This window comes from Pezoporus occidentalis, unplaced genomic scaffold (assembly GCF_034315485.1).
Source record: "Pezoporus occidentalis ecotype Australia unplaced genomic scaffold, CSIRO_AGI_Poc_V1 ctg11, whole genome shotgun sequence".
Lineage (NCBI taxonomy): Eukaryota > Metazoa > Chordata > Aves > Psittaciformes > Psittacidae > Pezoporus > Pezoporus occidentalis.
Genome location: NW_026912886.1, coordinates 6278180 through 6291703, shown reverse-complemented (window position 1 = coordinate 6291703; position 13524 = coordinate 6278180). Strand labels below are relative to the sequence as shown.

The 13524-nt window shown below is 36.9% G+C and overlaps 1 long non-coding RNA gene across 2 annotated transcripts in view; it reads right to left on the bottom strand.

The window, feature by feature from the left end:
• The window catches only part of LOC134168723 (uncharacterized), a 369372-nt gene that overhangs the window by 225750 nt on the left and 130098 nt on the right, over window positions 1-13524 (bottom strand). The window contains exons 1-2 of one of the 2 annotated variants that reach the window (XR_009966645.1): window positions 11462-11506; window positions 10350-10393 (exon numbers count right to left, since the gene is read on the bottom strand). The exons of the other annotated variant lie outside the window; for it this stretch is intronic. This is a non-coding gene — a long non-coding RNA (uncharacterized LOC134168723). Of the gene's footprint in view, window positions 1-10349; window positions 10394-11461; window positions 11507-13524 lie in introns of those variants that run through there. 2 annotated transcript variants of the gene reach the window in all.

The following is a 13524-nucleotide window of genomic DNA, read 5'->3' as shown; positions in this document are numbered from 1 at the left end:
AATTCTCTTGAACAACTTTTCTCTTGCTCTCACACTGTATCTATATCAGTAACTTAGGGATATCAAATATCCTTTCTTTAAGTCAAATACATATTTGTTCTTATCTCTCTCTTCTGTACCAGAAACATGAATATTTCATAATTGTCACTCACCCCACTTTTCATTTTTGCATTTTACCTGTTCACCTTTAACCATCACAAAACAATCCATGAGCCCACCTTCAACTCTTTCTTCAACCCCCAAAATCTGGACACTGTGTGCAAAACATTTTAAGCAGATACTGGGCCATCGGGACCCTTTCTATCAGATAGGTTGGCAGTTAACGACCCACATTACTGCTCAACAGCACTTCGAGCAACCTCAGCTGGCTTAGTATCCTTTTGATCATTAGAAAAATAAGATATTAAGACACCCAATGGAAGTCTCTGGATCTCTCTCTTGCTACACTCTACTCATTAGAGGAGTGTGTATTAAATATCTCTATATAATTAATCATTATATCCACTTCTCCTCAGTAGTTCATTTCCATGCCTCTTTTTTTTTTTTAATAACTCCTCTTCAGTATTCAAAAACGTTGACAAAACTTCTTTGTCTTTCCTCCTGAACAATTAATATCTATGTTATTATCTATATAAAAACTTCCAATTCCTCCCTTTACTTCCATAATCCTTGCATTGTAGCACTCAAGATACATTGGCCCTTGGCATAGGAAGTAAGGGCTACCAGAAGAACTAAGGGTTTGAAGGATACCTTAAAAATAAGTACTAAAGACTCACTCTTCCTTTCTGTCCTAGCATATAATGAAATGATAATGGTCCTTTGCTGTGGCTAGCCAGAAGGAGAACGTTACTGACAGATGGATGCCAAAAGAAAAGATGTAAAAGCAACTAGCAGTCCTAAAATGATGAAAAAGATTTAAGAATCACAGTCTGTTGCTATAGTTTGGACTGATGAGCAATTCTAATGAAGACTGTTCAACCATACTTTTGGATTGTATATAATCAGTTCTTGAAAATCTCCAAATCCCATTGCAACTGATATTTTTTACTATTCTTCGTATAAAATACATGTCAAGTGTTTTTGCCATTAAAAAGCTTTAGTATTTTAAAGGGGATGGAAGCACAATGAAGAAAAAGCACCAATTAAATAATCACTTTCTTCATACAAGAGCTGATTTGTCATAGAGAAAATTAGAACTGTGGATCTGTGCGGGACAGAATACAAAATCAAACAGAAGAATACCTCACCCTTTTTGGACAACAGGAATGCATAGCTAAATAAATATAGCCCCATATTTCTAATTTCTTTGCAAAGTTTAAAAATAAACTCTCAGAGGTAATATAATCTTAAACTTTATGGATTAACCTTTTCCAGGTGTAGCAACCACCAGCCAAAAGATAGAAGGAGCAAAATTCATATTCTAGCAAAAGGCCAGAAATAAACCCCTGCACTTCAAAATACCCTAGGGAAGCTTGATCTGATTGGCCAAATTAGGCTGAATTTCATTTTAAGAGAGCTTCATAGAGTAAGATAATGGAATTATCACTTGCCAGCAGGGGTAAAATGTGTTTCACTTAGCATGAAGCCATTTCCTATGCAGGCATCTACAGTTAAACTAATCAGACCAGGATCTTTTTATGGCTCAATTTCGAAATATCTACACTTTTTAAAGGATCAATTAATCTGACCTATTTTAGACGTCCATTTCTGAATGAGGTAAACCTACCTACTGTAAAGGGAATCTAGACAACTGGCTCATTTTGTGGCCAGATGAAACCCACCCTCGATACCACTGTAGTCCAGGGTTATCTCATAACCTACTATAAAATAAGGACATTATAATCCTCTGGAAGAACAAAGCTAGGTTAAAGCAAAGACAAAAATAGAGATCCGAAAGACACCAATATCCTCTTTCACTGCAAAGATTTTATAATAATTTAAGGAGAAATATGTCACATTCTGTGAATTCCAGATTACAGAGATAGTTCCAGCATCCCTTTGTTCAACAATACTTTTCCAACGTTTCATTTGTAATCTCAACCTTTTTTTTGCAGAAGGAATACCACAGCAGAGGGCTTTAATCACACAGTAGTTATTTAATTTTGACATGTGATTAGAAGCCCTAATAGACAGAAAAACCTTCATAAGAGACTCTCTCTTTTGTTAAAAAGAAATGTTTCTTTTTTAAAGTATTGCAACATCTTTGTAGCCATAGATATTTTTAAAGGTTTTTCAACAATATTCTGCAATTTTGTCATTGATCAAAAGTATGTATCTTTTCCGTATTGACAATAAACATTCAATAAAGAAATGGAGAAGACAAACTATTTTCCCAATCCACCTGATACACAAATACAACAACATAAACTAGAATCTGTTTTTATCTGTAGCATAGAGACAATATTAGTATTACCACTGCATATAAACTTCAGTCTGTCTTTACTCAATAAAAAGAAACTGAAGTGAGAACTTTTTGCCAGGACATGCTAAAGAGGTATTATAACACTTGACAGGATATTTGTTACTGCTAACAGAGCAGAGAAAACCTCAGGAACATCTGCTAGCTCACCCACTTGCAAGTTTTTGTACTGGTCTATTTTTACCCTGCATTGTCTCACACTAGAGCTAAAAATATTCCACCTCAATTTTAACTGGTTTCTGGAAACTCAGTCAATAACATCTACAAGAAAATGTGGTATTAATGTATAAAATATAAGGTTTCAGATGAAGTTTAAATTATTTTGGTTTCATCACAGCCATACTGTGAATAGCAAAGCCAACTGAGTTGCAGCGTTTGTCTCAGAATTTCGGTTTAGCAAAATTACCTTCTTACTAGAGGTGAACAGCGCACTCTTACAAACCTGCATAAATACCCATGGATTCATGGACATATAATATATTATAGCAAAAACAAACAAACAAAGAAATAGACTCACATGCTGATTATGATGCTCCACCTTTATCAAATTAGACAAAGTTAACATGAGCTTCTTTAGTAAGAGATTTTTCTGTGAAGTTTCAATGAACATAAAAGCTAGGGGGCTTTGACTTGACAACAACATACTATATACTTATTCATCTTTTCTGTTTCATGTATCCTTTGGGCATCTCTGGAAATATCAGCTCTGCCCTCCAGATTCATACTGGACTGTGAATTCCAGTGTACCCCCCATCACCTTAATAGGTCTAGACTCAACTATTAACTGGTTTGGCCCAAAGATGACAGTGGATTTGACAACCTCATATGTTACATGAAGAAATCTGCTAAGAGACAGATTAACTACATTGGTACATTTATATTTCCAACTGCCTCTTCTGATTGCAACGAAGTACCCTTTTCACCAAAACAGAAAGCATCCCTCTGAGTTCTATATAGATATAAACTACCTGAGCTGAAGCAACTGGGAGATTAAAGCATATTTAAGAAATCAGCAGGAAAGACCAGTTTGCTTTCTAATTTAATCACTTCAGTTGCTTTACTTGCTATAGCACTATATTAATACTAAGATCATTAAGCAGAAGCACAGCCATAACAGGATTTTCATTTTATATATCTGGACTAATTTTGCTCTGACATTTTGCCAGCACAAACCAATCCCTTCAAAATTTATGCAAATCCAAACCTGTGCATTAAACATCCAGAAATAATTCCTATTAAGAGCAACATCACAGAAGAAAATATTCATATTATTTTCTCAATTTCAGTTACCTCCATACAGATGTTGACAGCAAGCTTCTGAACTCTTGATATCTACATGTAATAACAACCTTTCATTAACCATCTAGAGAATGCTACAAGCAATCCTGTTCAAAAGTAAAACATGAGTAACACCTTACAGCCAGAATAAGATTCTGAACCTGCATAACTAGAAAAAGTAGGCTGGCTGCACAGCCAAAGTCCTCATAAAAATGAAAGCTTTTAAATATCAGTATTTAATTTTTACAATTACCTCATAATCTCATAGACAATATTTCTAAGCTTGAAGGGCCAGAAGCTGTGAGGTTATTTATGGAGCTAGGCCTCTGCAGAAACTTACTCTCATCTGTCTCAAATGCTTAACAAGTGGTGGGAAGGAAAAGGGAATTAGCTGCTTACCATTTATCATTGCAAGAAGTAGCCCTGAAAGCCCATAAATAGCAGATAAACCATTTTTACTGATGTGGTTACGATAAGTAGAATAGGACAATAACTTAAACCCCCCTTTCACCTCCTCCAATATTCTGAGGGTGGTGACTGAAGAACAACACTCCTTGAGTTTAGCCCTTCCCTTGGTATTTTGCTTAACTAGCTTTACCTCCCTTGAACCATGCCCATGAAGAAATTGCAAGGCAGACAGGCACTATGAAAGAAAGCCTTAAATTATAATTAAAAGACCACCAAAAAATGCCATTCATTCCACATAGAGGCAATTTTAGGATGGTTTTCAAGTAGAAGCCTATATTGCTGAAAAAAGCTTTTTTTTTATATTCATGAGTATTAACAGTGATATTGACATCTCATTTCTTCCTATGTTACAGATTTCTTACAGCTCTCTTCCCTATAGACAATGACATCTGTGTGCCCTGAAACTCACAGGTTAAATCTATTTATAATTGAAGTGGAAAGAATATTTCACAGAAATGTATCATTCAAGAAACTCTCTTTTTCTTTTTATAGAACAGCAGTGGAAGATTTTAATCTTTTACTTTAAAAATGGAGCGTATTTACCATCTGGACAGTTTTGCTTAGTCAAGCCCTTTGGCATATTTTCTGTTCTTTGACTCAGTAATTGTGTTAGCAAAGCATTGTTTTCAAAATATGGTTGCCAGAACAGAACATTGCTGAAGGGACCTGGAAGATGCAGACATTTCTGAGAATGTTTAATGCAAAATCAGACTCAATTGGTAGGGAAAACTTAATGTAAGAAAGGTTTGACTACAATTTAAGCAGATTCTTCTGAAAGGTCGAGTGAATATTCTCTTCCATTATTATCATGGCACTAGTAATACTACTATTTCTGTGCTGTTTATTTACTGTATTCCCTAAAAGTTGCTGGATCGCTCTAAAACAATACAATTAATACATTAGCGACCTGTTCACAGACTTCATTCTGTATGGAAAGAGTAAATTAAATACTTCCATATGTTTACTGGAGCCAGATATTCTAGCTCTTAATAGGAAAAACCTCTGCTAAAATCAAGCCAGAACAAAGCACTACTGTATTACTTCTTATAATACATACAATTTATCTATCATTTTTTATCCTCTTTGCTCAAGTACAAAGTGAACATGAAGACCTACTCTGTAGTTCCAAGAAGCTTTTTATAGTTTTTCTGTGAAACAATAAACAGCAAATTACTGTGACCTTTTGAATTTGGAATGGCCTCTCCAATAGGTCAAACTGTCTCCTTACATATAACTTGGCAATTGTTACCTGTTTTCAGCCTCAGGTCAGTCATTCATAAAATACAGTTCTGTAAGCTAACAATGAGGTTTTGGATAATCCTCCCATACTTTAGAGAACACAACTGCAAAAACGGACTTGCCCAGAACTTCAGACTTCCTCCTCCTGGAGAAAGAGAACTGAAAAATTTCTAAAACTGAGCTACTGAAACAGAAAATTGAAAGACTGTATCTATAAAAAGGATATTTCTTGTCTTCCTTGCCTGATTTCTTACAGCAGGAGATCGAGAGCTCTTGCATTCTATGGAAAGCATCTTTAAAGATCTGCCAGCTCTGTTCTGCTCCCTTGTCCCTGAAGGCAGTTTCCTGGAGTATACCATTGAGTAATTCCTTGAACAGCTGAAAGTTTGCATTCCTAAAATTCAGGGTCCTGACTTTAATCTTCACCTGACCCACATCTCTCAGGTCTGTGAACTCCATCAGTGTGTGATCAGCCAATTCAGTCTTGGCTAGTTGTGGTGAACCCATCAGGGATGCTCTCAAAGAGTCAGACAACACAAATAAGTACATGGAAATAATCTGGTCTGTCGGTTTTCTTTTTTTTTTGCTTGTGATGGTTCAAAACTTTTTAGAGCTTTGCTTCATCGGGAAATGCTGAAACAGCACCACTTGAACTATCTTTATGGGAAACTGTTGCTTGCCTTTGGGAAATCTAGATGCTATGAGATACAATCTGGAAAATGGGAATCGATTCACATATGTTTATGAGGATAAAAATCCTGCCAATTTAAGAGCGTAAACTGAAGAAGAATTTTACTATCTCTTTAAGCTGACATTAAGCATTTACATTTCAGGATAGCCATAAATGTACATGTACAATGTAATGGTTTCCTGAGCTTTTCTTAACAGGAACATGAAAAATATTAGTTCACTCTTGTATTTTACTCTATGGACATCTCTGTTGTACTGCAGGTCCTGGTACAATGCCTCCAGACGATGTGTCAGTGGTTCTGATGCTTATACAGGTACCAAGAATCTTCACTTAGCCAGTGCTTGGGACAGTGTGTGCATTTTGGATGACAATGGACAGCCACAGAACAACTGATATGGCTTTCTTACTGTGGCGTCTCTGTTGTCATTGATTTTTACCTCACAGTGTCCCAAGCAAATGCTTTTTTCTTTAGATCTGTAAGTATTGTCAGCCTCATTTAGCATTCTTCACCTTATGGAAATAATATTTATTTATCTTAACAGTGGTCTTTACAGACTAAATACAGAAAACAACTTCAGTGTTTCAGTTATTTAAATTTGTATTGTTTTGTTTCTATGACCATGCAAACCTCACCCCAATTCCTTGTTCAAGCCAATTCAGAGTGAGTGCAGATCAAGATCTGTTTGTTTCATCTTCCACTAGGTTTGCTGACAGAAGTGGCAATCTGAAACTCAGAAATCCTGAGCTGCTGCCTAACTTACGAGATGTTATGACAAGACTATGAATTAGTCATTCCACCCTCACTTTTTCAAGGTCATAGCTAAAAATTGCCAAAAAATTTCCTAACTCAACTGTGTTGTTTCTGGACTATCTTCTTCCTCCTTTACATTCTGTGACAACTATAGAACCATTTCTGTTTTCCAAGTATAACTCTTTGCAGTCTCCATGTAGATAACTAGAACTAGCAGAAGTGTCAGTGGAAGACACCTTTCTGGTTTAGGAAGGCCCAGAGACTGTGTATGCTTCTCTTGCCCGTATTGGACATCTGCTAATATTAGATCAGTGACAGTATACAGGAATACACAAAGGCTGGCCATATTTACATAAGCAAGAGGACAAGCAAATTTAGAATAGTTTGCCTCATCCTAATTAATATCTCTAGCCCATTTTTTTGCTTACCAATGCACTTATTGGCATCAGGTAGCTGATGATTTTATTAACTTGACTGGACAGCACCTGTGCTCACTTAATGGCAGAATTTAATCTTGTTTTATTTCAGGAATTATGTAAAGTAATACCCGTTTGCTGGCTTCAAACTGCATAATTTAAAATTCATCAGTGTTCCTACCCCAGCTCATACTTTGACCATTGCAAAGTCATGGTTATGCTCTCCTAATTGCATTGCTTCTATCAGAGAATGATAAATCCATTTATTTTGCATAATTTAGTGTTCAAACTTTACCAAGCTCTTCATATCAAGTGCCACAATTTGTAGACATTAAGTATTAAAACTTTTGAAGTGACAAATGTTCCCATTTTTCACAGTTTTTTCAACTCTGATGCTAGTTGATCTACTAATACAATTATGACCCTTCAGTAGAGAGGGTCACTGCAGAGATTCTGCATGAATCTCTTCTGGATCATCTCAGTTGTGGCTCAGTCTAGATAACTAGGGAATAATGTTTTCCACAAAGAATATGCTATAAAACCCCTTAGTGCTCATTTTTAATGAAGAATTGCCTTCTTTGAAGCCAGCAGTTTTACCAGTGAGTTACTTATTTCAGAAATAATAGTAATGAAAATATTAATTCTTATGACTTATCAGTCCAGTTTTCAGCTAGCAATCTTCTCATACAGATTGGGCAACTCTATTCTTGTAAATACGCGTGCACGTAATTTTGAAGTACTAATTCTTGCACGATAGATTTGTTACTCTGCAAATTTAATGCTCACTTCATTAAGAAAGTCTATTGCATTAATTGGCATGTCTGACACGTTAACAGTGTGCAGCAGTGGTGCATGATTTAAGTTATGCTCCCACAAGTACAGGCTGAAGAGAATTTAAAAGGAATTCCAGAGTAAATGAGTTTACAAGTCTGATTTAAAACAGGATATTGTAAGGCCTCTATTCTGCTGTATCTGCATGTGCAGTACAGTGTGGTTGGGGAAAGAAAAGCTGTTACTTGTCTTTGTGTTCTTCCAGGACTTTGGCCTTACTCAAGAGCCAACTGCAGTTTTCAGATGGCAACTGATCTTCACATCATGCACTTAAGAAAGACTATAAAGCAGTTTGGAATTAGCACTCTCATAGACTACACTGGTAGAGATGCACCTCCTTGACTTTGAGATGTTCGCTCCGTTTCCATCACTGTAGCTGAGGAATGTATAGGATCCTGTCTGCCCTTCACAATCCCTTTCCTCAAGAAGTTCTTACAGGATCCTGTTGTCTATTAGAACTCTTGGGTAGAGGCAGCAAAACAATACAAAAGTTACAGGGGAATTAGAGTAGCTGTAAATTCTCTCACCAAACAAACCAAGCCTCAATTATCAGCGTTTTTAAACTGAGGAAAGACTTGCAGGACAATAAAAATTCCAGGTCCAAACCTTCATGAGGATTTTCCCTTTCCTGTATTGCAGCTGTCTTGCTTGACCTACTTTCATTTCAGTCTGTCAGACTCCAGCTACTTGATGTTGTTCCCTGACTGAGCTGTCCTGAAGTTCATTTTGATCATGTTACCTCTTGGATTAAGATTTTCTTTTTAATTTTTTTTTTTTTTTTTTTGTGCAGATCAGGGATGTAATCTAAAAATTTTACTTATGATGTTCAAGGTACTTCAGGCCTCTCATCCATGTTATTTACAGGAACTAATCGATGCCTCTGTTCCATCTTGGAGCTTGTGCTCAGCCTTAGATTACTGTCTGCCTTGACTCCCTGTCATTCTCTGTTAAAATTCAAGCATTTTTCACTTTGGCTCCTGTACATTCCAATTCTTGCCAGGAACCTTAACCAGCAACCACTGTACATCAAAAATGTTAAATTAGACATGGGCTTAACTGTTTTGCTGAACTGGGAAATAAGTTTCTATGCAACCTCATGATATATCTATATGAGTAGGTACTGCAGGCCAGCAAAAATGCTTCTTTAGAGTGAAACAAAAGTTCCCAGGATTTAATATTGCACTGCATGTTTCAGAGATTGACTTTGGACTAGGTTTAGTCTGGCCACATGGATTTAACGCTCATTAGCAGTTGGAGTGAATTAGGTACATTTCTGAACCACTTTTTCAGTCCAGTTTCACTGAAGTGAAATCTGAGTTCACAGCAAGGCCATCCTCCAGTGTGAACCAAAACATGCTAAATGGGAGCAATCAGGAGACTCTTCTCAGCCAAACTCACACACTAATGCAGATGCAGTTTTAGGCTCCCCAGTGTAGGAAAGAATCATTACTATTTCCTTTTCCTAAGTTTTTCCAAATTTATTCCATGGAGGTTAAGATTTCAAAAGTGATTATTATACTGTTAACTTAATACAGTGATTGGGCTCTTAAACTCACAGGCTGGTTTTAACATATATAATGTAGTGCCAGACAGACACTGTCTCCAGTTACAGATTGGTAAAACACTTAGCACAAAATGAAATTATAAGGTCTTCTCTAAGATCTTCCTTCAATAGCTACTATTTAGATTTAAAAAACACTGCAGAATTGGCTATTTGGATAGACTATTAGAGAGAAGAACTTCAGCTTGTTTAACACGCTTTAGGAAATGGAGTAATGCAGCCATGGCAGTTAGTAGTGGCAATGTTAGTCTTTTCAGAACTAGCCAGCAATCAGTGGTCCACCGTATATTTTAAGCAGCTTGCCAATGACTTTCCATTTCACAGAATCACAGACTGGTTTGGGTTGGAAGGGACCTGAAAGATCATCTAGTTTCACGCCCCTGCCCATCAGGAGAAAATATAAAGAATCTATTAATGTTACATCTTCATCAATATCAACCAATGAACTGCCTGAAGGAGAAACATGGACACCCATATCTGGAAAGGAGGAGAAGAGAAGTAGCATATTCATTCTATTACCAGAACAAATGATGAGTGAAATAAAGCAAGAACACAAGAAAAGATATTGAAGTTCACACTTGCTTTTTTTCTCCCTTACTTAATAGCAATATATGCCACCAAGGCATCAAATTTTCTAATCGGTATGTTTTGGTTTTGTCAGGAAAAACAGTGAATATGATGGCTGAATGATTTACCTGACAATAGCACAATCACTGTTTGCTGCCTCCTAGGCTCCTGTCTGCTAAAGCAATATAGGTTTTCTTAAATAAAATGCACATTTCTGTATATTCATTATATGTATATGATGACTCAGACAGGAAAGCCTCAATATTTAATTACGTAACATATCCAGATGATACAGCCCTTTGAGCAACAAAACCTTTCATGTGATCTTCAGGTTCCTAATGAGAACTGTGATATAATTTGGTCTTTTGAGCTGTTGGCATGAAATAATGGGTAGCTCCCTAATTCCTTCCCCTGCAGGGCACCTTCTCTGTTTTCCTTGGGCCTGTCTGAAATAGGCAGGATAAGGCTAAGTCCACTTAAGAATGAGATTACATTTATAGATTAGCCAAAGGAAATTGTGAATGTGGTCCTTCCTTTTTTATATTAGAGATTTTGCTCATCTTATATCCAGCACAATGAGTTGGTACTTACACACTGTGACACTTGTACAGGTTCACTACCAGATTAGCATATGCCTCTCCAACCATTCTCCTCTATCCTTTTCACCCTTGCACTGCTTCAGAGTTAAGCCTCATTTATTAAAGCCAGTGTGTTTCAACAGTGACAATGATGGCGAACAAGATTTTGCTGTTTTTCTGTAGGAATTTCTGAGAGGCCCGATGCTCTGAAGCAGTTACAGCAATATACACCCTCAACTATCACAGCTGTATAAACACCTCATGGTGGAAAACCAAAACTGAAACAAACCAGGTGACTTAATTACATTTTTGTTTAGATCTTGGTGTAATTTCTTAGGCCTAATCACAAAATCATCACTCAGGTAAAAGTTATTGGAATGGACATAAAGACTGACTCTACAAAAATCAATCAGAAAACAATTCACAAGCCATGCAAGGAGTGAGTTCTTTAAAGCATGTGATTTTAATTGGACTCTTAGATGATATAAGTAATGATCTTGGAAGAAGACACAAAGCTACTGGGAATAACATGGTAGCAGAAACCCACTACAATTTAACTTGCCAGCACACCTACACGATACTACAAGCATGAGAGAGGATGAATTGCTTTAAACTAAGACTGATGAGAAGGAAGTGACATTTCAGTATGATTCATCACTTACTGAATTTTATTGAGTGGTGGGCTGCTCATTCTGAAAGTCTTCAGCCTTGAGAAGAAAAAAATACTTGAAGAGAAACATTACAGTTTTCGTATGAGTTCAATACAGCAAAATCATCCTAAATAACTGGAAACTGGACAGATTATTATGTTACCTGATGGCAACTTGTCATCATGAGTGCATATATAAGCACACTATTTGCATAAACACACTATTCACTTAACCGAGTGATGTGTCTATATAGATATGTACACACACAGATCAATAGGCAAATAAAGGATTTTCAAAATGTGCAGCCCAATCTGCATTGCATAAATTGTTATGAATTGTTCCAACTCTTCATTCTGTAATGTGAGATTTATGGAGCTCTAAATCCCATTTGTATTTTTATCTGAATCAGCCTGCTCATCCCTTGCTGCTCTGCCTTCCCAAATCAAATCCAGTCAGTTCTCCCTAGCTCTGTCTGAATGTTTCCTTTGATTGAGTGATGTTATTTCTAGAAAAAACACTCAAATCAATTTAATGCAAATTCCTTTTCACGTCCTGGTTGACCCATCAGGACATCGACAATAACAGATTGAAGTAGTTACTTCCTGAGGCAGATGACTCATTGAGTGCTTAGTAATCAATTTTCATCGTTGTGACTGCATAATCTGTCTTTGGGGTTCTGTTACATATCGTGACTAGAATGCCACAGAACCCTGGACTGCCGGATACCGAAACTGAATGGTGAGCCATCAGCTGTTCAGCCATTTTACACTGCACAAACAACCACGACAGAGTTACATCTAATCCAGAAAGGGTCTGGCTCTTCTCATGCATACCAGTAAAGGCAGGAGTAAATCCAGGCAACCTGATGGTGATGTAGTAGTTGTAGAACAACACACAACAGCTGAGATCAGAATTTGGTCCTCTGGGGATATGCCAGCTTAACATTGTGAAATCAGAAGCAACTCACTGCATTCAACCTTTTTTCATCTTTGTAAGAAATCTGTTTCATTGCTCCTAAACTGAGAGGTGTGTAATTAAAGCAAAGTGAAGGAGATTTGATCTATTATAGAAAACATCCAGATCCATTTATGAAAATTTTGGTGGGAGAATTGGGGATTTAGATCATCTAATTCAATATGTTATGCCTATACATAAGCTTACTCCACACACAGACCTGCATCCTAGCAGGGTTTCATAGCATCCAACATGCACCTCATACAGGACATTTCAAATAGTGATACTGCATTACAATGACTGCATAGTTTATAATCAGTCAGAAAGATCACCAGGAATGGGTGCTTCAGGAATGTGTTTCTAGCACAATGGCAGGAAGAAACTCCAAACTGTATCACCACAAGGTATCCTGCAAAAACATGTTCCTGCCACACACGATGCATGACTAACAAAGCTGAAGTCCAAGTTGTCACCTCAGTACAATAGGATGAATTCAGATTCTGATTCTTCTCGTGTTGTTACCACTGGGTTCAGGTTCCTTCCTAATTAGATTGTGTAGGTAACAATCAAAACTAGGGCAAAGTGCAGATTTTATGCACTGTTTTAAGGTAAGAACTTTAGTTCTTAAGATTCATATCAGCTGGACAACTTGTTCAGTTTTGTTACATGCTCCTCATTCTCCTTGGTGCCTCTTTTTAAAGCAGCAATTAAAAGGTTTGATACTGTTTGACACTAGCTTTTTGACAGGGAAACTGTTCCCTCCAACCAATTTGTTTATGAGGAGTACCTAGCCTAGGAAGGAATTTGAGGGGCAAAATCCATAAAGTTTAGAGGCATAACATGCAGTGCAATACCAGCCAGCATTCTGCAAGAAATGTAGCAAAAAACAACCACAAAATCAGGGAAAGTTCTGAGTTTAACCTGGTCCACAAAGGTTGCTGCACAAAAAGTCTACACTTCAATAAGAATAAATCTGACTTGCTGCAGCAGCTTCTTCATGATCTTCAAGGCACAGGTATGCAAAAACTACCTTCTTATCAAAGAAAGTTTCATTAACATTTGAGAAAGGTTTCTGTCTAATCATGAAACTGATGGAGTGTTTAGTAGCTATATACATGTAA